Source organism: Canis lupus, chromosome 5 (assembly GCF_003254725.2).
Source record: "Canis lupus dingo isolate Sandy chromosome 5, ASM325472v2, whole genome shotgun sequence".
NCBI lineage: Eukaryota > Metazoa > Chordata > Mammalia > Carnivora > Canidae > Canis > Canis lupus.
The window spans coordinates 44,468,647-44,495,294 of record NC_064247.1 but is presented as its reverse complement, the minus strand read 5'-3'; the positions used below and the strand labels follow the sequence as shown (position 1 = coordinate 44,495,294).

The 26,648-nt window shown below is 35.7% G+C and overlaps 1 protein-coding gene and 2 long non-coding RNA genes across 7 annotated transcripts in view; 2 read left to right on the top strand and 1 right to left on the bottom strand.

Moving 5' to 3' along the window:
• PDE4B (phosphodiesterase 4B) overlaps positions 1-26,648 on the top strand; it is a 542,770-nt gene that overhangs the window by 228,664 nt on the left and 287,458 nt on the right.
• Positions 162-8,736, bottom strand: LOC112647183 (uncharacterized). Its single transcript, XR_003128167.3, has 2 exons — positions 8,466-8,736; positions 162-233 (listed from the first exon to the last, which is right to left on the bottom strand). It is a non-coding gene; the product is annotated as an uncharacterized LOC112647183 (long non-coding RNA).
• Positions 8,756-26,648, top strand: part of LOC112647182 (uncharacterized) — a 35,182-nt gene continuing 17,289 nt past the window's right edge. For 3 of the 5 annotated variants that reach the window (XR_003128161.3, XR_003128162.3, XR_003128163.3), the window contains exons 1-2: positions 8,756-8,892; positions 10,453-10,516. This is a non-coding gene — a long non-coding RNA (uncharacterized LOC112647182). Of the gene's footprint in view, positions 8,893-10,452; positions 10,536-26,648 lie in introns of all 5 variants that reach the window. The other 2 variants (XR_003128164.3, XR_003128165.3) reach the window with 2 other exon arrangements.

The following is a 26,648-nucleotide window of genomic DNA, read 5'->3' as shown; positions in this document are numbered from 1 at the left end:
CCCCTTTCCTTGTCTGGAACAGGTTGGTAATATGTAGTCCAAAATGTTAATAGATTTGAAAGAAGTAATGTAAGGAAAGCAATCAGCCCAGTTCCCAGCATACAGCAAGTACTCAGTAAGATATCATTTCTCTTTTCTTTATTTCCTCAGTATTATTCAGGCACTGTGTTGCAGTGGTTTGGGGACCACTATGTATTTAATAAAATACTTCACTGGCATGAAAAGTTTTTGATCTGTTAAAGGAAGAAAATTTTTATTAAAAAGAGTGATTATCTTTATATTATCAAAAATAGATATAATTGTTACTATAAAAGTAGATTGGGTGGTGATTATAGTTAATAATAGTGTCTTACAAATAAATAATCCAATTTAAAAAATGGGCAGAAGACATAGGCAAACATTTCTCCAAAGAAGACATCCAGATGGCCAACAGACACATGAAAAGATGTTCAACATCACTCATTGTCAGGGAAATGCAAATCAAAACTACAATGAGTATCGCTTCACACCTGTCAGAATGACTGAAATTAAAAAACTCAAGAAATAAGTGTTGGCAAGGATGTAGATAAAAAGGAACTGTGGTGTAATGTTGGTGGGAATGCAAACTGGTACAGCCACTGTGGAAGGCAGTATGAGGGTTCCTCAAAAAATTAAAAATAGAACTACCCTAAGATCCAGTCCTACTTGGTATAGAGATTAAGAGTACACTTATCTTGGTGACCATTGAGTAATATATGGAACTGTTGAATCACTATATTGTACACCTGAATCTAATATAACACTATCTTATATACTTGGAAGTTGATAAGAGAGTAGATCTTAAATGTTCTCACCAAAAAAAATAAAGGTAATTATGCGAGGTGATGGAAGTGTTAACAACAGTATGGCGACAATCATTCTGTGATATATAAGTGTATAAAAGCAACACATTGAGCACCTTAAACTTACACAATGTTATATGTCAACTATATCTGAGTAAACCTGGAAAAAATTAATTGGATATATTACTTAAAAATATTTGACTATTCAATGCCAATGAAACTTCCAACCAGAATCAGTAGTATGAGCCCAGTAAATAGTGGATTCAATTGAAACCGTATTCTACCAATGGTGTGGTTCTTTATAGTGTAATCTTTTAGGTCAACTATTTTCTTACTGTGTGAAATTCATGTGTTCTTTTCATGAACATGGAATTATAAAATGACTGATGTTCTTTTGAGTTTGGGGCTATGTATTGAGCTTTAAGAGACCTTATAAAGGAAGAAAGGGGGCAGATGGATCAGTGTGCCTACTGTGTGTTTTAATGGCTATTGAGTATCTGCATGTGTTAGTACTTATAGAATAAAAATCATTTTGAGCCCATGGCCTTTAACAATAGTTCTTTAGAACTGCTAGAATAAGAAAAGAAACTAAAGAAAACTCCTTTGAATTCTGACCAGAGAAAGCAGTTATAAAATAAAGTGAAATGGAGAAGTCAACTAATTGGATCTGTTCCACTATTTCAGTCGGTCTGTGTTGATCTATGAGCAAAACTGGTTGAACGGCTTACATGACAGCCCTCCAAGTACATGGAAAATTTCCCAAGCTCATGCTGGTTAGGAAACAGAAGTCCTCTTTTAAAGCAGTGCAGAACTCAGCAGTTTGGGTTTCATTGAGCTGGCTTAGTGGTTTCAACTTCTATAACTTCCATATGGAAACTTAAGGGAAACATAGAAGCTAAACTGTCTTATAGTACTACCTGAGAGCAGCTCCTATTTCAGGGGTCTCTGTTCAACTGACCTAGGACCCTAAAGATTTTTGTCCTCTGAGTAACTGGATTTCTTTCCTAAAGACCAACAGGACCAATCAAACTTAAGAAAACTGATTTCTAATGGCAGTTAAAGGAGAAAATCCAGTTTAACCGTCTTTTCAGAATTCAGGAGCCCTTGGAACTGGTTCACCAAAAAATGAGCAAAGGAGCCAAACAGAACCAAAACCAAACAGGCAACAAAATTGTGTTCTATAGTAAAACAGTGATTATGCAATAATTTTAGCTTTCTTTTGCAATAGTCTAGAGGCAAATGGGAAAATTTGGTTGAGCATTGTAAATCACAGGCAGTTAGGGATTATGATTGGCAAGAAATATGCATGTAGTCTTAAAATTGTAAAAAAAATTTTCACTTGGTTCTAGGATGATATTGAGAATCATTGAGAGTCAGCTAAGCATTATGATAAGCTTCTTACATGTATTTTCTCATCTGATTTTGTCACCAACTTTGTGGGGATAGGAATTGTTTTAACCTCATTTTAGTTTCTGAAGAAATTGACAGGCAGATGTAATGTCTTCTGAAGGGTCACACAGCTGAGAAGGGAGGGATCCACATTGATTGTGAGGTGTGTTTCAGCCTCTTTCCAACATCATACTACATTTTGCGACGCTTATCATTTATGTCTTGTTTGATGGATTTAAAAGTGGTTAAAATAGGTTGACTCTTCCTGAAAATATTGACACTAAATTTTTTAAAAATTGTTTAAAATCCTTTGCATGACTAAAGACTTTGCTTACCCCCTTGAGCAAGTTTCTACATAGATGAATATCTGTTGTGAAATGAAAAGACTTGTTTTAAGAGAAAATAAATAATGACCTATGTGATGACTCAGCAGTGTTTCTTTCTTTTGCTTTAGGAACCTATAGCATGTTTGGATTGCCTAAGCAGAGAGATTATAAATTCCATGTTTTAAAAGTAAATGTTTGAAATATTAGCTATACCTTTAATTAGATAAAGTATCTGGACTCACAGTGAGCAAAGGAATCTGAAAAAATTGGCATATATCGATTATATTTGATTATATTTTATAATTTATAGTATGTTGAAGTTAGAACTTATGTTCAGCAAAACTGCATTACATTTCTTTTCTTTCGTGAGATGTTAATCAAATATCCCACATAACTGAAATTGAATTTAACTCCTAGAGAAAGACATTATTTTTAGAATATTTTAAAAGATTTTATTTATTTGAGAGAGTGAAAGGGAGAGAGAGAAAGAGAGCACAAGCAGGGGGCAGGGAGGAGCAGAGGGAGAGGGAAAAGCAGACTCCCTGCTGAGCAGAGGTGAGACTTAATCCAAGGACCCTGAAATCAGAACCTGAGCCGAAGTCAGCTGCTTAACCAACTGGGTCACTCAGGTACCCCTATTTTTAGACTTTTGAATAAAGATCTCTATACAAAAAGTTCTATATTACCATGCCTTATTATGATCTGAATAAAATTTTACCTTTCCTCGACTCTTAGTCATCATTATATACATGATGGGAATCTAAGAAAATGAGAATGAACATGACAGGCAGTGGGACAAGAGACATGGAGATTAATGCTGTGCTGAAGGAACTCTGTGTAGTGCAATTATCATAGAGGTGAGGGAGATGGTGAGTGGAAGGAGGGCAGGTGTAGAGTGCGAACAGGTTACAAGTTGGAGCTGGGAGCCATGTTCAGGAACCAGACTTCATTTTGTGCATGATGAGGGATGTTTCCAGCATGTTTTAATTTTAGTTAACTTATTCTCTAGCAGTAATGTGAAGAGATACTTAAAATGGGCAAAACTGGAGGTAGGGAAATGGATTAAGAAGTGACAACAAATAATCAAAGCTTGGTAAGATGAAGACAGACTAAGTCTATGGTGATAGCAGTGGGGAAGGAGACAAGTTAGAGAAATATTTGATCAAGTCTGATCAGTTCTCAAAGTTTATGTGGAGCAGCAAGAACAAATCTGGGTTTTGGGGTAGCCTAGGGGGCTCAGCGGTTTAGTGCCTGCCTTCAGCCCAGGGTGTGATCCTGGAGACCAGGGATCGAGTCACACATTGGGTTCCATGCATGGAGCCTGCTTCTCCCTCTGCCTGTGTCTCTGCCTCTCTTTCTCTCTGTGTCTCTTATGAATAAATAAATAAAAATCTTTATTAAAATTTTTTTTTAAAAATCTGGGTTTTGTGGGGCCTGAAACTTGCACAATTTTTGAAAATTCATATGCAAAATTATGAATGTAAAATGAGGTATGAAAGTAAATATTTACTTAGAAAAGCAAGCATGTAGTTACACATTTTAAGAAAACGACAAAACCCATAAATCTCACCAAATGCACAGAGAAGTATATCTCATTAAGTACAAACTAAATGTATTATTCTCTCAACTTCCCTTTAGCCATTTCCCAAAACTGCCAGTATCCATTTTAAATATCTCTGCACACAAAGAAATATGACAGGTGAAACCATTGTGTTAAGAGAATCAATAGAGGTAGGATACATCCCAGAACCTTTTGTACTTGGTGGAAAACTGAGCCATCGTTGTGACTGGTGAGCAATCAACATAGATATAAACCATTCCTTTTTTTTTTCTTATCTGGACAAAATATTTCCAGTTTTAAAATCAAGATTCTGAATTATAGGTTTTGGCTTTAAGAATATAATAATGATAGGGGTGGCTCAGTTGATTGTCTGATTACTGATTTCTACTCAGATCATCATCTTGGGGTTGTGAGATCAAGCCCCAGTTTGGGCTCCCCACTCAGCTTGGAGTCTGCTTGAGATTCTCCCCCCAATCTGCCCTTTTCATTCTCTCTAAATAAATAAACAAATAAATAAAATCTTAAAAAAGAATATAATAATGATTATAGTTGTTAATAGTGAGGAGTGAGGAAGAATATGTATTAAGAAAACATTTTGTAACATTACTTTGCAAGGGAATACAATATTCCTCCAGTGTTCATTCATTTTGTACCTTGCTGAATAAAGCTACCTACAATATTCACATGTAGTGGCCTCTGCTGTGGTCTTTAAGAACCAAAAAGCTTGAAGCATATAATGAGCCAATGCAGATAAACTAATCTGAACTTTAGATTTTTTTTTTTTTTTTTTGCCAATTTGAGATCTGTGAGCAGAAACAAGATAGCAAAAGTAAGAATAAAGAGGATTTCATCATTTGCTTTATTTGGAGGATAGCAGCTTTTTAGCCTTACAGTTTTAATTCCTGTGGTTTTTTTTATACTTGTTAGACAGTTGGTCATTCCAGTAAGAAATGTGGCAAGATTTGGTACAATACAGAATTTATGAAGCTTTCTGTCTCAACTTTGAGAGACAATATAGCACTTGGATTAAATATAAGGATCCTGGAGCTGGACTGAATGAATTGGATTCCCAGCTTCACTGCTTACTGGTTTTACTCAACCCCTTTGTGTCTTGGTTTCATGATCTGTTAAAAGCAGATAACAATACCTACTTTACTGTTGAGTGGATTATAGGTGTTGATAGATGGAAAGATCTCAGAAGCAACTCCTGGTACACAATAAAGAGGCATTATATAGGTATTTGTTAATTTGTTTTCCAAAGAGAAGCAGCCATAATTTTTCTTAGAATGGCCTAGAAGTCCCTGTACAACTGAGTAGTTTTGTTTCCAAACTTTATTTCTAGCCACTGTGCCAGGTAGGCTCAAACCCAGCCCTGCATTTTCCCAAACTGTTTCACGTGGGTGTTTTGAGATAATTAATTTGTGGTGCCCAATAGATGGTGAGCTGAATTAAATGAAATATTTTAGAGGTGGCAGAAATTTCCAAGCAGCTTTTCATGTCCTACACCCATAGTTCCTTGTGGTCCAGGGAGGGAATCTGAAGATGATTGAACAGTAACTTTAAAAAAAAAATTCTTTTAAAGATTTTATTTGTTTAAGAGAGAGAGAGAGAGAGACAGAGAGAGCAAGTAAGAGCACAAGCTCGGAGAGAGGGAGAAGGAAAACAAAACTCCCTGCTGAGCAGAGAGCCTGACGTGGGGGCTCGATTCCAGGACCTTGGGATCATGACCTGAGCCAAACGCAGACGCTTAACCAACTAAGCCACCCAGGCACCCCAAACAATAACTTTTCTGTTTGAGATCAGGGAAATGCTGCTATTACTGTGGGCTTTCATTGAATAGGACTGCGATCTACTATGCTAAGACTTTGGCCTCACCTATTTTGGGTGGTGCAAGTTTAGGTCCTTTGAAGAGGCAGGCTGTAAATGCCAATTAAATAAATTCCAACATTAGTTGTCATGTCCTGCCAAGGGAAGTGTTGCTTGTTTACGTAGCGTTTGTGATCTTGTTAATACTGGTGATGGCCACCTGTGAGTGTGAATAGGGCTAAGGAGCTGAGTGGCAGATGAGTCATTTCCATAAGGTCTGCACATCAATTCTGTTCTTTGGATCATGACAGGAGATGTCCTTGGAGGACCATTGCCATTTTAAGACTTGCTTCTGGTTTCCTCTTTTATTCTTTACATCCCAGCCAGTTGTCCCTTCACCCAGGCAGGAAGCTCGTGGTTCCCTCATTGCTGTTCCTCTTGTACCATTTTCTAGACACAAAGCCTAGATGACTACCATTATCATTTTTCTTGACTTTTGATCACTAAAATTCCTCCAGATATCACTTGTATTTATGAGTAAACTTTTCCTTTTGAGCTGCCCCCATACTCCAAGGCGTCTTTCTAGATGAACTGTTTCTTGACGGCTTAGGAGCAATAAGCTCCACCATCCACATAACAATGAACAATCTTTTCTGCAGTCAGTAATACAGGTTCCCATGAGTGTACCCTCTTAATGACTTGGGGGTGGTGGGGAAGAATCTTGACCAGATATTACCTGATTTGGGGGAGTAGAACAATATGAATATGGTATACAATATATTTTTCTTTTTTTTTCTTTTTTTTAAAGATTTTATTTACTTATTCATGAGAGACACACACAGAGAGAGAGAGAGAGAGAGAGGCAGAGACACAGGCAGAGGGAGAAGCAGGCTCCATGCAGGGAGCCCGACGTGGGATTCGATCCTGGGTCTCCAGGATCACGCCCCAGGCTGCAGGCGGCACTAAACCACTGCGCCACTGGGGCTGCCCTACAATATATTTTTCAATCATTATCTGGAACGTGTAACTATCATGGTCAATATGACTTGTGCTACAAAGAAAATAGTCAAGAAGAAATAAATTATGGAATCCATGGATGTTTAGTGATAGAAGAAACAATATTATTGTCTGGCTTGGCTCCTTTTTTCTGTAGCTGTGGAAGGTGAAGCCAAGTAGAGTCAACTTGCTCAAAAACACAAGGAGTCAAGAAACTGCAGTAACATGGAGGTAGTTTTCTGGTTCACAGCCCAGTGCTCTTCATTATCAAACATCTCATACCTGATAGCATATTTGAAAATGTCTGAACATTTTTGGCTGGGAGGCTCCTTGAGGTAGCTTCCTTTTCACTTGATGTGTGAGAAAGCACCCAGGAAGTCCACTTTTAACCTATCAGTAAGTCAGTGATGGAATAGATGCCTCCATTTTTAAGTTACTGTGTTTGGGGGGAGGCCCAACTAATTAACTCTAGGTCTTTCTGGAATCTGTCTGCCACAGTTGCCACAGTAATTCATTTGCCTTCTGAACTGTGGAGCTTTTTCTACATTCTTTATCTCTTGTTCGAATTAATTTTTTTAAATTAATTACTTGTTATTTTGAGAGAGGAAAGAGCATAAGCTTAGGATGAGATTAGGTTCTGTTCCAAATTTTGCCATGAACATGAAGCCTGATCATGAGTAAGTCACTTCAACCACTCTTTGCCTTAGTTTCCTTACATGTAAAATTGGAGCATTACTCTAAAGGACATCTCAAATCCCTTTCAGTTAGTATGAATGGGAAAAGCTACAAGTCCCTGAATTTACAACTGTCATGTTAGTTACCCTCATGCGTTTCATACATTTCCAGTGCCTGGTTGTTGGAAGAGGGACAAGGGTGGGAGTTTGGCATCTGTGTTTGTATTGTCAGCTGACAGGCTTTAAAATAGAAGTAGTATGTTTGAGTAGCAAAAAGACCATCTCGAGGTTTCTCACTAAGTAATGAGAAGATGCTGAAGAGAATTTCTGAGTAAGACACGGAGATATTTTGAGAGGTTTTTTTCCAATCAAGCCTTCATTTCATATTAAAATAAAAATGCATGTAATTAAAATGTAGCTGATTTGTATTAACATTAATGTGTTTGCATGTATCTTAAAAGTGGATCACATAACCATGGATTTTCTAAATAACCCTCCAAGAGAATAGAGTAGGAAATTAGAGTTATAAGACTTGACTCATGGTCATTTGTGGGTCTTTCTTGCAAGTATAAATAAGGAAGGCATTGGGGATGGATCTGGATACCAGTGATGCCAAAGAGCTTGATTTTAGCATTTCTTGGCCCTTTGTATTTCACCGTGCTGTATCTCTTCAAAATGCCTGTCACTTTACTTTTGCAGAAATACAAATTGAACCCTGAGTTACTTTCTGCCTTAGGGATGGAAAAACATTTTTAAGCCTTTCCATTCTGATGCTGAGAATTAAGAAAAAGCAATGTGAAAAATACACATAAATAAAAATATATTTTAAAATACTCATAGAAGTAGAATTTAAGGAAGTAGTTTTGAAGAATGGACAACAAAAGACACATACCTATGTTTTTTTTTTCCTTCATTGCTTCGTCATACAGTCTTGTGGAAATAGATGTGTCCTCAACAAATTAAAGAACACAGGATATTCATTGTCATTTAATAGAACATTGAGCAACTTCAAAATTTGTTTCCATAAATTGTATGCTTAATTGGAAATATACATTTAATTCAAGATCAGTGGAAAATCTATTGTTCGTTACTAATGACTCAGCTGCTCAAATAATCTATCTTATCAGTGGCCAGTGGCAGGAATGAGGCTCTGTGCAGTATTGTAACCATGACATTAGTGACATCATTTAGTGAAAATAGAATTTGGACTGTTTAGGAAACAAAGCAGTGGCTTCTTTGCTTGACTGTGTGAACCTAATGAAAACTAAGAGAATGTAATAAGCAATGTTGATTTCTCTACATATAAGTAGCAATTTTATGTAAGTGTGTGTATATATAGATATAGATATATAGATATATAACAAAATATTTCATTTAAATTTTCCTACTAATGTATGAGAGTCACAACATTCTGTAGACTCTGAAAATAATATTGTTCATGTATTGGAAAGCCTTGCTATTTGAAAAGCCATACTCTTAACTCGATAGGGCCAAGAAAACATACAACATTGGTTCTCTTCTGAGGTATACCTTTGTGAAAAACGATCCTGTCACTTTTCCTTTCCTGGACCTCGGTAACTAAAAATAATGAAGAGTATCCTTCAAGGCTATGTTAGTCTGTGGTGTTGGGAGATCTGTGAGGGGAACACCATTGTTACTACAGTAACAAAAGTTCGTCCTTTCATGGACACACAGAGGACAGATGGAACATTGAGGAGTAGAAAGCAATTGGAAGAAGAGGTGCCATCCAATGAGAATGGAAGAAACTATGCATGGAGTACTTTTTTGAGAAGTATAGGAATTTGGGACAAGTCACTTGATCTTACCTTCGGACAGGGTTTAAAATAATACCAACCTCATAATCACTGTGTTAGTACATGAAAGAACCAAATTCAAACTCCAGTCCATGGACTGAACATCTTTAATTATGGAGAAGATTAAAAATTCAACTTGGGATATAAATCATTCTTTTGAAAATTTGAGAATGAAGACAAAAAGATCTTTTTATCCTTCATTCCTCTCTTTACAAAAGACAGTGACTTGTTCATGTTTGAAGTCTCTGGATAGAGGTAGAAAACATTTATTATACACTTGTAAAATATGTAACTGGATGATAATTTGCAAAGGAAATGAAGAAAGTGCTACTAAATGTTACTTTTGACCTTCAAAAAGATCTTAATAGGTTTAATAGTTTCATTCATTTGCTAATTTGGATAGATTGTCAAAGCACAATTTTATTTTAATCATCTTTTCATGCCAGAATAGAATACAAAGTTGATATATTTATAAAAGATGATATGTTTTTTAGAAATGTTTACCTGTAGATTAATATCATTCATGTACTGTGGTGGATGTGGTGATATGCCATCCAGATACCCTTCCAAAGAAAGACTTGGCTTGGCTCTTGCCTCCCCATCCAGGATTATGCCATTCCCAGAGCAGTCTGCTTCCATGGCTGATGGAAGCTGGAGGTATAAAGGTCCAGCTATTTGGGCCCAATGTGGAATAACTCTGATGTCCTGTGGAGTTGACCAAGGCAGTAGGGATGCTCTGCACTGTAGCTCAGATTCTCCTGCCAATCCTCCTCCTTTCTCATCCCTCCACAGGTATTGAGCCCCAAAGCACTTCTTAATTAAACATTGTACATCCTGAGCTCCATTACAGAGTCTGATTTCTGGAGAACTGATCCAGCATTGTGAACATCTTTCTGTTGCATGCAAATTCTCACATGAATAAATTTATGTGCATAAAATTAAAAATGTATACATGACATTAAATTATCTACTCTATATATTCTTTAAGAATTTATAAGAAAGAAATGCTTGCAATATTTCAGTTTGCTCTAAGAATTTTGAGGAAATGCCTTATTATATTTACAGGATTTGAGGAGACCTACAGATCCTATTAAATCCACTCATACAGAGGAGAAGCTGGCACCCCAGGGTAAAAGGACTCACTTAAGGTCATGCCGCCATAGTAGAAATTAGAAACCAAGATAGGTTTCCTAATTCCTTAGCGTCTTGTGTTCAGAGACAATTTTTTTATCTTTCTTTTCTCTTCGTTCCTTCCACCCAGTTTCTTTATTCATATCTCTAAGCCGCAGCTGTTTCCCAGAACAGTAAAATCCTTCTAGAGAAATTATTAGGAGTGTGTTGTATGTAGGGAGGTATAGAAAGGGCACATATAGCTCTTGTAATTCTGTCAGCTGGTGAAAGTGCTTAAAATTGATGGGTGCTTTCTGAACCCCATGGAACTAAGCAGTTCTCCAAGATTAGGTGATTATTAGGCAGTCCCTTCTTCCTGAGAATGCAGGAGGCAGGCTGATGGACAGCTTCTTCATTTCACATGCAGGACTACGCACTTGTACCTTCCTCCCATGGGCATGAGAATTGCATTCAGTATTTCTCAGGAATTAGATTCAACAAAATGCCATTAGAAGTATTGCAATCTAAGAAAAAATGTGTTATTTTAGAGACTGTTTTAGCCTTTGAAATATGGAAATACAATGCATTTACTGCTAAGTACGTTCCAGAGGGTATGACCTGGCTTTATTCTGTATTTATATCTATTTATCTCTTAAATAGTTGTGATCTATTTATCTTTCCTCTAGTGCTTTAATATTTTCACAACTACTCAGCATTCTATAGAATACTTCCATTTATATAGGTAGATGTTGTCAAATAAGTAATACTCTGCATATTACTATATTCAGACACTGGAAAAGGGAACTATATAATACTCTCACTGAATTTAAACTTCACAGTAACACTGTGAAGTAGATATCATTTTTATTTTTGGATAAGAAATCTAAGGTTCATCAAGTTTAATTTAGATAACTACTTGCACTTGACCTGGCTATTTATTACATCTCAGACATGCTCTAAGAGCTTTACATATATTAATTACTTATTTGTTAGAATGACTCCATTGAAGTAAGCCCCATTGAAGTAAGCCCCATTGTTATCACCGGCATTTTATGTATGAGAAAGGTAAGATATGGAGAGATGAGGTAACCTGAACAGTATCCTTTGGTGGATAAATGGTGGGAGTCGGAGTCAGCCTAGCTAGAGTTAGTAACCACCTTGGTTTGCCCAGGACTGAAGGGTTTCCAAGGATATGAGACTTTGAGTGCTAAAACTGCAAGAGTTCCAGGAAAACTGCAACAATTGGTCCCAATAGATCCAAGTTGTCTCAGCTTTTGAACCCTCCTGTGTGTGACGATAAGGTCTGCCTTTTATGTTTCCGTCATATATCCATGGTTTGTGTTATGGTACAAAATATATCACAAAAGTGATCATGCTTTGCTAAGTTGTAATGTGTTTGGGTAAGTAATCATATGCCAACACCTCACACTTTTTTTTAACAGCTTTATTGAGGTATAATTGATACACAAAAACCCCAGCACATATTTAATGTATGTATTTTGATGAGTTTGGACATATGCATATACTCATGATACCATCAATACAAATTAAGTAATAAGCACATCCATCACCTCCAAAAGTTTCCTTGTGTCTTCATTTTTAAATAAGCACTAGAGATCTGCTTGGAACATAATATCTATAGTTAACAGTATTGTATTATACAATTAAAAAAAGTTGGTAAGAGGGTAGATTTCATGCTCTGATTCTTAATTTGGCTTCATGTCATTTACAAGTGGGCCATTTACTTTTTTTATACTTGGGTTTCTCCCAAGCCTATTCCTTATTTCCTGTAAGTCACCAGGACTCATAATATAAAATTATGCCTTATTTGCCCCTCATGGATCCCTATTGAAATGACACCTTTCTCATATATACCCTACGTCTCCATTTTCCCACATGGTTCTGGAATGTATAATGAATACATTCAACACACATAGGTGCCTCTCAGCTTTCTCTCCTGTCATGCTTCCCTCTTAGGTTCCTCCTTCCCTAAGTGTTATTATTTCCCTATTCCCCCTCTTCCACCCCACTACCTTAGTTTCATAGCTTCTATCTATAACATAGTACTGATAAAATTGTCTTAGGATTTGAAAGAAGAGAGAAATCGATTCAAACTAGTGTTGTCATGGACACCTTTGTAGAAAAGATATTAGTTGAGCTGAGCTTTGAGGAATGCAGAAAATTTAGATGGATGTGATTTTTTATTTTGATTAGAATGATTTTGATTTTGAAGGAGGGTTACTGTCTAGAAACTAAGGAATATTAAATTACTTTTTTTTTAAATTGCATGGCCTCAACCATAAGTAACTTAACCACTGACTATCTTAATTAACCAATTTTTATAATCTCTGTGTTTGAAGGTAGTGTTTCATAAATGCCTGGAGGCTCACAGTGATTAATTATATTGGAGTTTGGTGTAGCATTGCAAAGAGCACACATGTAAACACTTAGACGAAAGAGTAACTTTGGGCTAGTGTTTACCTTCTCTGGACCTCAGTTGTCCTTGGACTAGCAATATCTACCACAGAGTTGTGGTGAAGATAAAAATACATGAAATATTTATTAATAATATAACCAGTTTGGTACCTGGCACATAGTAGCTGCTATTAAGTTTTAGTTAAAGAATTATCATTCTGTTTATGGATAAAGGCATGTTAAAAACAATTTTATGGGCAACCCCGGTGGCGCAGCGGTTTAGCACCGCCTGCAGCCTGGGCTGTGGTCCTGGAGACCCGGGATCAAGTCCCACATCAGGCTTCCTGCATGGAGCCTGCTTCTCCCTCCGCCTGTGTCTCTGCCTCTCTCTTTGCTCTCTCTGAATGAATAAATAAAATCTTAAAAAAAAATTTTTTTTTAATAAAAAATAAATAAAAACAATTTTATGCTTCTCATAGTCTGGTGAGTTAAACAAGTAGAATGAATGGCTGCGGTTGGTACTCTAGGTCAGTAATAAGAAACTATTTTTAAGCACATCACATTGTTTCCCTCTATTGATACGCCTTTTTTTTTTTTTTTTGTCAGATTGGGGTGTATGTAGTACTCTCCCCCATGCCTCAGTAGTAAATGTTTGAGAAAACCAGATACTTTTACTTTTTAAAGCATAGGTTTTTTTTTTTTCTTTTTTACAGAAAATGATATGTTAGAAATCTGAACCATGGACAGTCAATGAAATTTTGTTATAATTAAATTGTTACAGCAAACTTTAAAAAAATTTCCACTTAAATGTTAGATTATTGACAGTGAGGTCCACAGGGAGTTTGTGGTTGAGTACTTTGTTCACACAAAAATATTTTTGTTCACAAAAAAATCCAAAATGTTTCATTGTTCAACATAGTTTCATTTATACTTACACAGGGGTAGCTACTGCTTTTTGTAAACAGATATATGTTTTTGGCTTTTTTGGGCTGTACTTCCTCTAGGGTACCCTAATAAGGGCAAAAGTGATTTTAATTATGTTTTTTCCAGAATGGATGCAAGTCTATTATTTGGATACATCTTATAATCAGATACTGCTTTTTGTAAACAAATATATGTATCTGTTTCTGGGTGTGCTTCCTATAGGTTACCCTAACAAGGGTAAAAGTGTTTTTAACTATATTTTGTCCAGAATGGAAACAAGTTTATTATTTGGATATATCTTATAAACAGGTATGTAGATGATATTTTATCTCTACTATTGAGTGTTTTTTTTTCTCAATCTTCTGTAATATAGTGTGTTTAAGGCTGATGGTTTGAAGGCAGTAAGAAACGGGAATAAAGTAGAATTTTCCACTTTAAATTGATATTTGGGTGCAGTTTCTTTCTTTTTTTTAGATCCTTGGTCTATTAGAAACATAGTAGTGATGTTTATACAGAAGCAATTTGGAAGTGATCATGCTTGGTTCTCCAAATGTGTCTTTGCTTTTCTTAAGAAGAGGTGGTGGTAGGGGTGGGGAGGGGTTGCTTATTCATATAGTTTGCAAAGTGTTGAATACTTTAACCATTTTAGCATTGAAAAATTGCTAATGTTTTATTTTCTGATCCATGCATAGGGGATAATTTTGTCCAGACAAGAAAATCTAAACACTATAACATCTTAAATATTAAAAAATAATAAAAATAAAAAGCAGGAGATGCTCTGGTTTTCTTTACAAAATGCAGTTTTCTACTCTACAGATAAACCATTGGGTGCTAATCATGGGAACTGTTGTAACTATAGCACATAATGATGGCATCCCATATATCAGTATCATGGAGAGTTTAGAGAAGGCATCTTTGAGAGACACGCTAGGGGAAACAAATTAGACATTATGTATAGCTCTCTTCCAAGAATTTAAAATGTTTTCAGTTACTGTAGGAAATTAGACTTGTTCTGTGTGACTTCATGTGAATTAGGAAGAACAGATGATGTTAAAGATGAAGGAGATTTCTTTTAAGTTTACCAAAGGTCCTCCTAACAAATAGAGATAATAGTAAAATTGGTGGCACTTACAGGTCAGGTTCACCCATGACAATGTGATTAGGAAGAGGATAGGAAACTAACTGTCTTTGAGGTATGCTAGAATGAGATTTCAATTTTAGCTAGAAATTAGATAGGATATTAGACAAGCTAACCTTCAAAGACCTTTCAATGTTAAGATTCTATGAAAAACAATGATTGGCTTGTGTTAACAGATTTGTAAAAAGAAAGCATTCAGTACCTGGACTGCATTAGTCATTGCAAATCCAAATGAAATTCACTAATGTACTTAAAGCTGTTGACTGTTTTTATTACCCACTTCAGTGCAATGAATAATATGTTTATTAGTATGGATTTTCATATTCCAGGTAAGAGCCCTTTTGATAAGAGGTGAAGGAAGAAGAAGCTGTCCCACATATAGCATAGCCTGGTGGATGGTAGTTTTGTATGCACAGCTAGTCTATACTCTGACCTTATTAAAACATTGATCAGCTAAGACCTCATGAAGCATATTTGTACACAGCTGCCTCATTGTAGATAGCATTCATTTTGTGCCCTCGTGGTTTTGCACAGTGAGGCTCTGAAAGACACCAGCTTAAAACCCTCACAAAACTGTGAAGATAGAAATGTGTCTAGTTTCTTACTAAATTGGAATGACAAAATGTTAAAGCAATAGAAGGTGAAAATTACATGTTTTAGTCATTCTCAAACATGGTTATCCTTTGGAATTGCTGGAGATTTAAAAAGAATAAGGATCTGGTTCCCATACTCAGGGATTTTTAAAATTAAACTGAAATTGGTTATTGGTTGGGCTTTGGTTATTTTTTGACAATTCCCTACAAATTCCAATGTGTAGACAGGATTGGGAAGCACTAGTCTTTTCTAACTTATTCATTTTTCTTAGTGGAGATATTAGGTATTAGGACTTAGAAAAGTAGTTCTCCAGTCTTTTAAAAAATGTTTATAGCAGGAGTGCCTGGGTGGCTTAGTGGGTTACCATCTAATTCTAGATTTCAGCTCAGGTCATGATCTCGGGCTTGTGAGATCCATCCAGCCCTATGTTGGGATCTGTGCTCAGCGTGGAGTCTGCTGGGGGTTCTCTCTCTCCTGCCCCTCCCCTGCACACACTCTTACATTGTCTCAAAATAAATAAAATCTTTCAAAAAAATATTTGTGGCATACTCTCAAAAGCTGTAAGTTTGGGCTTTTGGGATACCAGAAGATTGAAAACCACTCTCAACCACTGAGTGTCATGGTAGGATGATGGCTCACAGTGTCTACAAAAACATTCCCAGTTATGGTGTCCTGATCAACTTTGTAAACAACCCTCTACTGTCCTGACCATGCTCACTAACATTTGCACAGTCAACATTCTGGTAGGTTTTCCAAATTTGTGATTTTTCTTTGTTACCAGCTTCTTACTAATCCTAATTGCAAAAACCTGCATCCTCCCTGATATCCAAGTCCATGAGCTGCCCTGCTCAATGTTTCATCTAGCAGACGTTTTATGTACTCATTCATCACTGGAGATGAGGTGAGAAAAAAGTCTATGTCTTCCTGAAGCTTACAGACATGAATCAAATAATAATTTTAAGCTAATGTAAAATTGTGTCAATGACAAGTACCAAGAAGATGTACAGCCCTGTGAAAACATGTAAACTGGGGAGCTGATCCAATCAGGGAAGTCTGGGCAAGGTTTCCCTGGTCATGAGGTGGATAAGTTAGATTTAATCAAGCAACGAGTGAGAGGGAAAATCATTCCTGATGGAAGATATTAAACATTTTACTATAAAAATTTGCTATGCAATTGTAACAAAATATAATTTTATATATTGATCAGCAGATCAATATAAATTCAGCAGAATACCTACAAACAATTTGTGTGGAAAGAATTTTAATTTGTAATCTAACAAATATAATGAGTTGAAGTAACCTCTTATGAAACTTGGAAATGATGAGTTCAGTGAAATTTGGTTATTGATATTGTTAAACCCTAGAAGCTGCACAAATAGTTAAGGATAATGTTTTTATAAATGGTCTTAGAATCAGGATGATAAATTCATTAATAGCTGCATTTATAGAAATGGCTTTTATCATTTTCGATAGGGACAGTTGAAAAAAAAAAGCCAGTTTGACATTCTATTTGAGTTATAAAGTATAGTGCTTAAGATGATTTTTAAAATACACATTTTATTTTCTTAGGTCTCTTGCATGTTCTATTATTCCTTTCTAATTTCTCAAATAGAAGAGATCAAAATAGAAGAGATCAGTTTCTCCCAATAGAAAATAGATCAGTTTCTCCCAATGTGCTTAGAATTATTGAATATAGACTTGCTAAAATGTCCTTAGACAATATGCCAAAGTTCTCCAGTAACTTTAATGAAGGGCAGAGAATAATAGATGAATCAGCAATTTTAGGCTTTTCTACTGAGACAACATAATGGATGACATAGTTCTCTGGGTACATGTTCTCAATCCAATAGTTTTATGTCCACTTCTGTTTCTTCTAGTTATGAAGGAATTTAAGAATGCATATAAGTGAGAAGAATATTATAGAGGTATCCTTGAAGCTCGAATTAAATGTTACAAACTTCTGTACCTTACTATATTTGATTTCATTTCATAGCTGATCATAGCTCACTATTTATCCATTTCAACACTGCTTTAGAAGTTAATGGACTATTTTATTTTTTAAAATTAAATTCAATAATCTTTGAAATAATGAGGAGAGATTCTTTATTCTAACAATTGGGCCATTGAGCTGGTGGTATTCATTTGTATAGAGAAAGATCTTCAGTTGTGTCTTTTTAGTGGAAAAAGGCAGATTTTATTTTAGTCTTCCCTAGAAAGCACTGCCACCCATCTCTCTGAACTAACACACTTCTCAGAGGTGATGAGTGTTGTCTTGACATAAGAAGTTAGAGACTGATGATACAAGAAAAAGAGGTTCTTATCTGCCTTCAAGCCTTGGCACCTGCTGTGCCAGCAGACTGACATGCTCTTCTCTGCTTTACACCAAAGAAATCCTATTCATGTCTTAAATTTAACTGAACTTCTTGAAGTCTTCCTTAATATCCTCTAAGAGGTATTAACCACTCCCATCATCTGCATACCCAGTTCATATCTCTCTCTCCTATAAGACATATTCTCAGTTGTACAATTTATATACCTTGATGCAAAGACCCAAATTCCTTAGCTAGGGACCTGACTTGGGCCTAATCTACTGGTGTGCCTTTTAGTATAATTTTGGTGTGTATTATGCACTTGAGAAATGTTTATTAAAGTAAAAGAAACAATCGGATAGTTGCCTGAATGAGTGTGAATGAAGATGGAAAGACTTGCTCTCACACAGAAGTTGCAACAAATTAAACACATGTTAAGACCATTGGTTTCTGCCTTCAAAGTGTACATGTTAAGTATGCAAAGAAAGTCACAAGAATCTTGCTTTGATGTGCAATACAAATATCCAATATCTTAGGCCCTGGTAACAACAACCACAAGAAAGCAAAGTGGCAGACCTTCAGGAACTGATGATGCCAGCTCTGCTTTCTAGCAGTTATACAAGGATGGCATTTTGATGACTAAGAAAAAAAGACCTTATTTTGTGAGGTGTCCCAGTGATGTATATTGAGTTATAAAAATCTGGGAGCCAAGAGCAACTGAGTTACAACCATCTGGCTAGTTTCCTAGTGTACGAGTCTAGGAGTATCTGGAGCCTGTTCCCTATATGCTAGCTATGACTTTGCCCTCTCTGAGGAACCAGGCTCTCTTTATGCTCCTTATTCTTGTGCTCATTTTCCCAGCTCTGAAAACCTTGAGTCCTAAGAAAAATTCACTACCTTGGTGTAATAGATCCTACAACATAAGGAGGTTGGGGGATTGTCACCTAGGTGCTCTTTAGTACATCTGGTCACTTCTCAGGTAGTTCTCATGTGACTTCTATCCTTTTTTTTTTTTTTTGCTTTTCTCTCCCCACTTCCTTTCCCCTCACTATCACCAGTCTGCCAGATATGCTGCCCTTGAGGTCTCGGAAGCTCTTAGGGACAGCTCTATCTCTCTAATATACTCTAATGGATAAATGAGTTAATTGGTATTTAATTGGTATTCTTTCAAGTCCTATAAAAGCTGGCTGACATCCAAAATAGGGCAATTATTTAAAAAATAATAATAACCCTGAGTAAAGAAGTGCTTACCTCCTTTGATATGTTTATTTCTTAAATTTCAAAGTAGAAAATTTCTCAATGTTTTAAAATAAATGAAGTATCAAAGCCCAAATTAGAAGCAGACAGTTTTATAGATATTCTTGAATATTCTATATGTCAACTATTCTGGGTCTTTTGGAATAAGCAGGTGCTTCCCTATTTAGTAAGAACTCTGAATGCCAAACATCATTGTGAGGTTTCAGAAAGGTCAGGATTAACAATAGTTAACATAGAGTCACTCAAAGTTGTCAGTGCTTTTCTCCTGAGAGTGATGAAGTAACCTGTGAAAAAAAACTGAGGTATAGTTGAACAGGATTAGATTTTCAACTCCTCAAGGTTATTCATATTTTAGATTTTACTTAGGTTTCTTTTAGCCTTTGTCAGTCAGAGACCCAGCAAAACAGACTTTGTCACACTTGTCATAATGAGATGTTAGTGAAGAAGCTACTCACAGAGTGTGATCAAAGTAGGGGACCAAGCAAGGGGTGATGAGACACCAAGAGATTAACTACAGTGGGAAGGCTAGGTCTGAGGGGGCAAGAAATAGTGTTAATGGGGCCATGAGCTGAAGCTGAAGGAATGGCCACTGAGTGGAGCTGTGGGAATGGAAGGTCATGAAACAGAGAAAGAGAGAAAGAAAGTCAGAAAGAGAGAGAGAGAACAAAAGATGAAAAAAAGAAGAGAAGAGAGCAGTCTAATGCTAGAAGGCTACCCAGAAGAAATATTGATAGCCTGTCTCTCTTTTAGTCTCCAGTTTCCCACGGGTGTTTACCATCGGTTAAATCCAAATGGAAGTCCAGTCGAGCTTCCTCCTTAGCCCACTTACCTAGTGATCTCACTGATTCTTGTTCTCATGGTCTATTGTGTTTTTCGTTGTTGTTGTTTATGTTTTTATACTCTGAAGTCTATTTTTTCCTGCTACCTGTATGAAAATCTATAGTTGCCTTATGTCTTAATGATTTCTTGAAATTAAAGACTAAAATCAATTTGTTCTTAGTTACATGAATCTTTTATTATTTCATTCATTCATTCATTCATTCATGGAGCAAAATATTTACTGAGTGACTGTTAACAACATATGTCATTGAATATAAGCTGTCATCAGTTTTTTTTTTTTTTTAAGATTTTATTTATTTATTCATGAGAGACACAGACAGAGGGAGAAGCAGGCCCCATGCAGGGAGCCCGATGCAGGACTCGATCCCGGGTCTCCAGGATCAGGCCCTGGGCTGAAGGTGCCACTAAACCACTGAGCCACTGGGGCTGCCCCAGCCATCATCAGTTTTTTTTCTTTGTTTTTTTTTTTTTTTTTTGCCATCATCAGTTTTAAGTAACACCTTAACATTTCAGAAATATTAACATGTGAAAAAAAATGTGTGCTTTAGAATTGATGAAATTCTACATGATGGGTATATTTTAATTTAGAATAACTTCGGTTGGGAAATAGTTTATGATCTAGGATTTATAATCAAAAGAAAGTAAAATAAAGTAGAACAAAAAACATTATCTGGGTACTGGGTGTCATTTTTGTATGTGGCTCTTCTTTTTTCAGTAAGTCTATTTTGTGCTTTGAGTGTAGGAGCTGTGTTATATTTCTTTGACCTTTTCTGTGGTGTGATTATACAATCAAACACAGAATGTTAGTGATGGAAAAGGTTTTTGAGGTCATTGAGTGATCTAGTCTAACCTCCTCCTATACAGAAGAGAGAATCAGAAGTATGAACTTTCCCTGTTCACTCAGCCAGTCAGTAGCAGAGAGGAGATTAAAATCCAATTCTCAAATAAATAAATAAATAAATAAATAAATAAATAAAATCCAATTCTCAGATTCCTGGTCCAGGGTTTTGTCTGTTATACAACATAGTTTTTAAGAGGTACATACTCAGTGAATGATAACACATGTTATGTGTTTATCAGGTTCATAATTAGTTTTTGAAGGTTAATGAGAACTAACCCCAATACTAATACTCTTCTTGGGTATTAGAGTGTTACTGTCATTTAGCCTTAGTACAAAAAAGTTTAGTGATATCTTTGTGTCACGTTAAGGTGTGTGTCTATGTATGTTAATAATAGCTTTTACCTTAGGAAAATTTCATCTAGTTATTGTTATACTGAATGGCTCATCTTGTCTTCTTTTGAGTGCCCTTGTTCTTCCTTCTAACAACAAAAATGAAAAGAAAATAAATAAACATGTGTAAGTAATTTGTATGTATAAAAAATAAAATATGCATAAGTAATTTGATCATTTATTTATTCATCTAATCCTTATCAAATACTTAGTTTTCAATTTCTGTGATGGTTGTTCCCATATTCTTAATTAATTTTGTTGTACTTAGTAATGAGATTATCCCTCCCTAATTTCCTAAGTTAACTATCCATTTTGGAATCATGTACATACAGTGGAAATTTGAATGAAAGGTACTGAACACATTGAATTAACTTTTGTCATAGCTATTTGGCTGTAGTATGCTTTTAGTCTACTGTTTTCAACATATATCATCTATGTTTATTTTTATATCGATTACATGAAAAGAAAAAGTTTGCCTTGAAGCCTTGCAAATTAGTGAGTAGTATTTTTTATACAAAATTCTTAAGTGTTCAAAGATAAATTATTTCCAGATTAAGTAGGAAATGATTGGTAGGTAGTATTTCTGTTGGGTAAACAAAACTGATTCTGCCTTGGAATTTAACTATCACATTTTGGCACTAGCTTTGTTGAAATGTTAACGTGGATGTAATGTGTCAGCATTCAGAAAAATGTATATAAAATTTGAAAGCTCCAGGTGGATACGTATATATATTCCTTAAAAGCTGCAGAATATAATTATGTACATAAATACCATTTGGCTTCCTTCATTCTGACTACAAAGTTACAGCTTCATGTCCATTTCTGCTTTTTAATGCCTTCTATCTTACATCTCTTATTCACACTCCTGGCCAACTAATCTGAAGGCACAGCAGTTGAAGCCCAGTCAGTATTTAAGAGTGTTGATTTTGGAGTTCCAAAGGCTTAAATATGAATTTTGGCTTAGACTCTAAACTAAATGTATGATTTTAGACATCCTACTTGATCTAAGACTCAGTTCTCTTACAGAATATAATAGAACTTTACAAGATTATTGTAAGAAAAAGAATATATATAATTTTTGTTCTGTGTATAATGTTTGGTACATTTTAGCTGCTGTTTTTATTTTGTAATATTTATACAAGAACTAAAATTGCTAAAGCTAGGGAACATATAAGATTCAACAATCAAAAGTTAGTGCCTTGAGGGAGCTATAATTGTTCTTGTCCCTCTAAAAAGCCAGGAGTATAACACAGCTTAGAGAACTCTCACTGAAAGAATAGCATAGAGCAGAAATACAACTCAAAACCAGGGAAGCTATTCCCAGGGAAACAGGGTAAGAGTCAGCAAGCATCTTGCAGAGCAAGCATTTAAAGAGAAGAGACCTCTTTGAAGATTTGTGTAGCAGCTATTAGAATTAACTAACTGCTAAAACTATGAAAGCAGAGTTGGTGAAGATAAGATTTTGAAAGTAATGACTTTTACTATTTTTAAAATTCAAAGCACACTCAATGCACACTTTCAAAATTTATATTTTACCATTTTGAATTTGGAATTGATCTTACATTTGAGGTTAATGTCCTTTCCCTACCCCCACCCTCAGCCAGCCCCCTGGGCATGGGAGACTATTAAATTAATTCTGTGTCTTATAATAACTCAAATCTCTGGATAGAAGTAATAATATGTGCTTTGCTCTTTAATTAATATGCTGAAAAGTTGCAGAGGGAAATACAGAAAAATTTCTCTTATTTAAACATAATCCCCAATATAACCTGTACTTTCATATAAAATCATAATATAGACTAAAATGGGATGCAGAATATAAGAGGACAGATTCTCAAGAAGACCAATACAGAGTCATAGAAAAGGAAAACCCAGAAGGCATCAGGATATAGATATTTCCCATTTTTGATCTTTAAAAAAATTTTTTTTAGGACAGGGAGAGTAGGGGAGGAGCAGAGGGAAAGGGATAAAGAATCCTAAACAGGCTCTTTGCTCTGCACAGAGCCCGATGCAGGGCTTGATCTCATGACCCTGAGATCATGAGCTGAGCCAAAATCAAAAGTCAGATGCTAAACCAACTGAACCCACCAGGTGCCCCTGACCAATTTTTTAATACCAGAATTACAAGAACATTACTTATAGTTTGTAGTAGGTAGGTATATGTCCAATGCACTGTTTGGTTAACTATGGATAGATTTTACCTCACAGTGTGACTAAATCCCTTTGAATTAAATTTTAAGCTATCTTTATAAAGTCCTGAATTAAAAGAATTCCATTCTTTTATGAGACATAGTTATTTAATAAAACTTTCATTGTATAGATAGTTGCCAGGACCAAATGGATATCTAACTGACAAATGAAGTAAGAATTGTTTGACAAAGAGTGGGTGGAACATATAGGAGGCCTTCTAAGAATGATTTCTAGATAAGGTTTGGTGGCCATGTTAACTTCCTGCTCTGTCCTTACATGGTTGCCTTTCGTCTATTTCAATTTGGGCATTGACCTTCATCAGCAGTGAAGCTCTGACGCATAGTTCCAATGGACTTTTCCAACCTGATTCCTATTATTGAGTCTTTGACATCTAGTCAAAGCATATCTTTCTCTGAGCATGCTCTATTTCTTTCCTGCTTCCATGCTGCCATTTACTACATTTCCTCCATCCTGAAATACCCTCCTTGCTTATCTGTATGATGAAATCCTAACCAAACTTCAAATTGTCATCGTTCACTAAGACAATTTTCTTGATTATCATAGGATTAATTCCTCCTCTCAGCTCTGATAGCACATTTTTGTATTTTGCTTTCAGCATTTGCAACAATTAGCTTTGCATTATACTAATATGCAGAAATTATATCCCTAATAATTTATGATTCTGTCTTTTCAGTAGAGGACACACATTTATTGAACACCTTCCTTTGGATACTAGTGATACGGAGTTGAAACGGCCATACCTCCTGCTCTCCCAGATCACAAGTCTAGTAAAGACACATAAGAAAACTTTCTAACACTGAATATGATAAACACTATCATAGATATATAACAAAGTGTCATGGGTTATAAAGAGTAACACTTGTTAATATTCATTTTAGGGGAGAGTTCAGGTGTAGACCAGAAAAAACTTCCAAGAGCAAGCTAAATATTAACTTTGTAAATAGCCTCTTTATTATATTTTCTCATTTAAATCATTTGGGTAGGGATCCCTGGGTGGCGCAGCGGTTTGGCGCCTGCCTTTGGCCCAGGGCGCGATCCTGGAGACCCGGAATCGAATCCCACGTTGGGCTCCCAGTGCATGGAGCCTGCTTCTCCCTCTGCCTATGTCTCTGCCTCTCTCTCTCTCTCTGTGTGACTATCATAAATAAATAAATTATTAAAAAAATAAATAAAATAAATCATTTGGGTAGAATTCTGTTTGTTTATTTATAATTATTAAAATTATATTTATTTTTAATTCTTTGTTTGAATCTTTGTTATAATATTTATTCCATCCCCCTTTATGCTTGTGTATGTAGTGTGTGTGTGTGTGTGTGTGTATGTGTGTGTGTTATGTATTTGTGTGTTTATCTAGCCAGACTGTGAAATCTTGATTAGGGTATACACTGTTTTTGTGCAGTTGCTATTCTGAAGGTATCTATTTCATGTCCATACACTTTACAAGATTGTGAACTCTTTTGGGACAAGTGCATTGAGCTGTTCAATGCCTGTAACATAACAGGGCAAGCACTCAATAAATGTGTTAAACTAGATTGATTAATATGTCTATATACATTTTTTTAGGAGGAACAGGTCTGTTGTAGTTTGTAGTTGGAATATATGAGTGTTCTTGTTACTATAAATAGTCTGTAATTTCAGGGAGGAAAGGCGTTGAGGGTGGAAGGGACAGATTTGCAAGCTGGAAAAAAAGAATGTGTCAGTATATGGGAAGGTGGCAAAGAGAGATGTAGATGGAGTGGGAAGCTGGGGGCAGTGAAAGGTGGCAAAGAGAAACATAAAATGACAATAAGCCATTTAAAAATAATTTGTCCCCAAAGTACTGGCTATTCTAGATTTATCTTTACTGAAAAATTACATATTTTTGGCTCACCTTTTGGGAATGTGGCTATTTAGGGGAGGGCAAAACTAGACAAGTTCAAATTTCCATGGGAATAATTATCAAAAAATACTGATTGATGAGGATATTAGGAAGCAGGGAAGGAAAGAGATAGTTGCCATGGATACATAGACATTCAGAGAAATGCACTTGAAGAGATACCTTATTTCTTTCAGCTAAATATCTGATTAACCCCAAATTGCTACATCTTTGTTTATAATTTATTTTTGATATTTCTTAAGGTTTAAGAACATTTTTTTCTATCATGGTCAGTTATATTTACAGAAATTTAGGGAGTATTCTTTCAATTCCATAAGACAATGTCTTTAATGAATATAAAATCCTTTAAAAATATGACATATTTGCTATTTAACCTATAGGAGCATTTTATGAACACACATCTTTTTAATTTATTATTTTCCTTAGAGTATAAAGTGATGTTAATGGGATGCCTGGGTGGCTCAGCCTTTGAGTGTCTGCCTTCTGCTCAGGGCGGGATCCAGGCATCCTGGGATCGAGTCCTGCATCGGGTTCCCTGCATGGAGCCTGCTTCTCCCTCTGCTTGTGTCTCTACCTCTGTGTGTGTGTGTCTCTCATGAATAAATAAATAAAATCTTTAAAAAAATATGTTAATCATGAGAATTTACTTACGGAAATTTAAATTATTGCTTTTAATTTGCATTGAGTAGCACATAAAATACTCTGCAAATATTAAGAGAAGACTGCTTCAAGTATCACGATACATTTAAAACAGGCTTACTTTTTCTCTAAACAAGTTTTTACAGCTTGAATTTTGAGATCTTTTTTAGGTTTAGAAGTTTATTTTGGTTATTTTGACTGTCATCTTACTATAGAAACATGAGGAAATTTCTTTCATGGACAATATATTTGTGGGAGAAGAAATTAGATGATTGAAAAATGTACATGTTTGTAACAGTGCCAGATGCAGAGATTTGGTTTGATAAAACAGGATATCAAACTTTACTGTTACCTGTACAGTTGTAGGATTCAATTTTAAGGTTCCCTTTGCTAAGTACTTCAGATAATATATTCTGAAGTGATTCCTTGCTTTTTCAGTCCTGTAAAACTGAAATGTAAAGAACTTAGAGAGAATACATGATTTCCTAACAGGTACTGATACTCCTTCAATGTCACGCGTGGACTGAATTGGCTTTTTGAGAATTGCTTTTTCCTGATTGTCACCTCTTGTCATCTTTGGAATTCAGAGTCTAGTTTTCTGAAAAGAGAGTAGGTACCTCTTATGGGTTCCTTATCATCACTGATCTTTTATATTTCAAAAAACATATGAAAAGCATCTTTAGATGCTCTAAGTCTATGTGTTATCTATAAACTTAG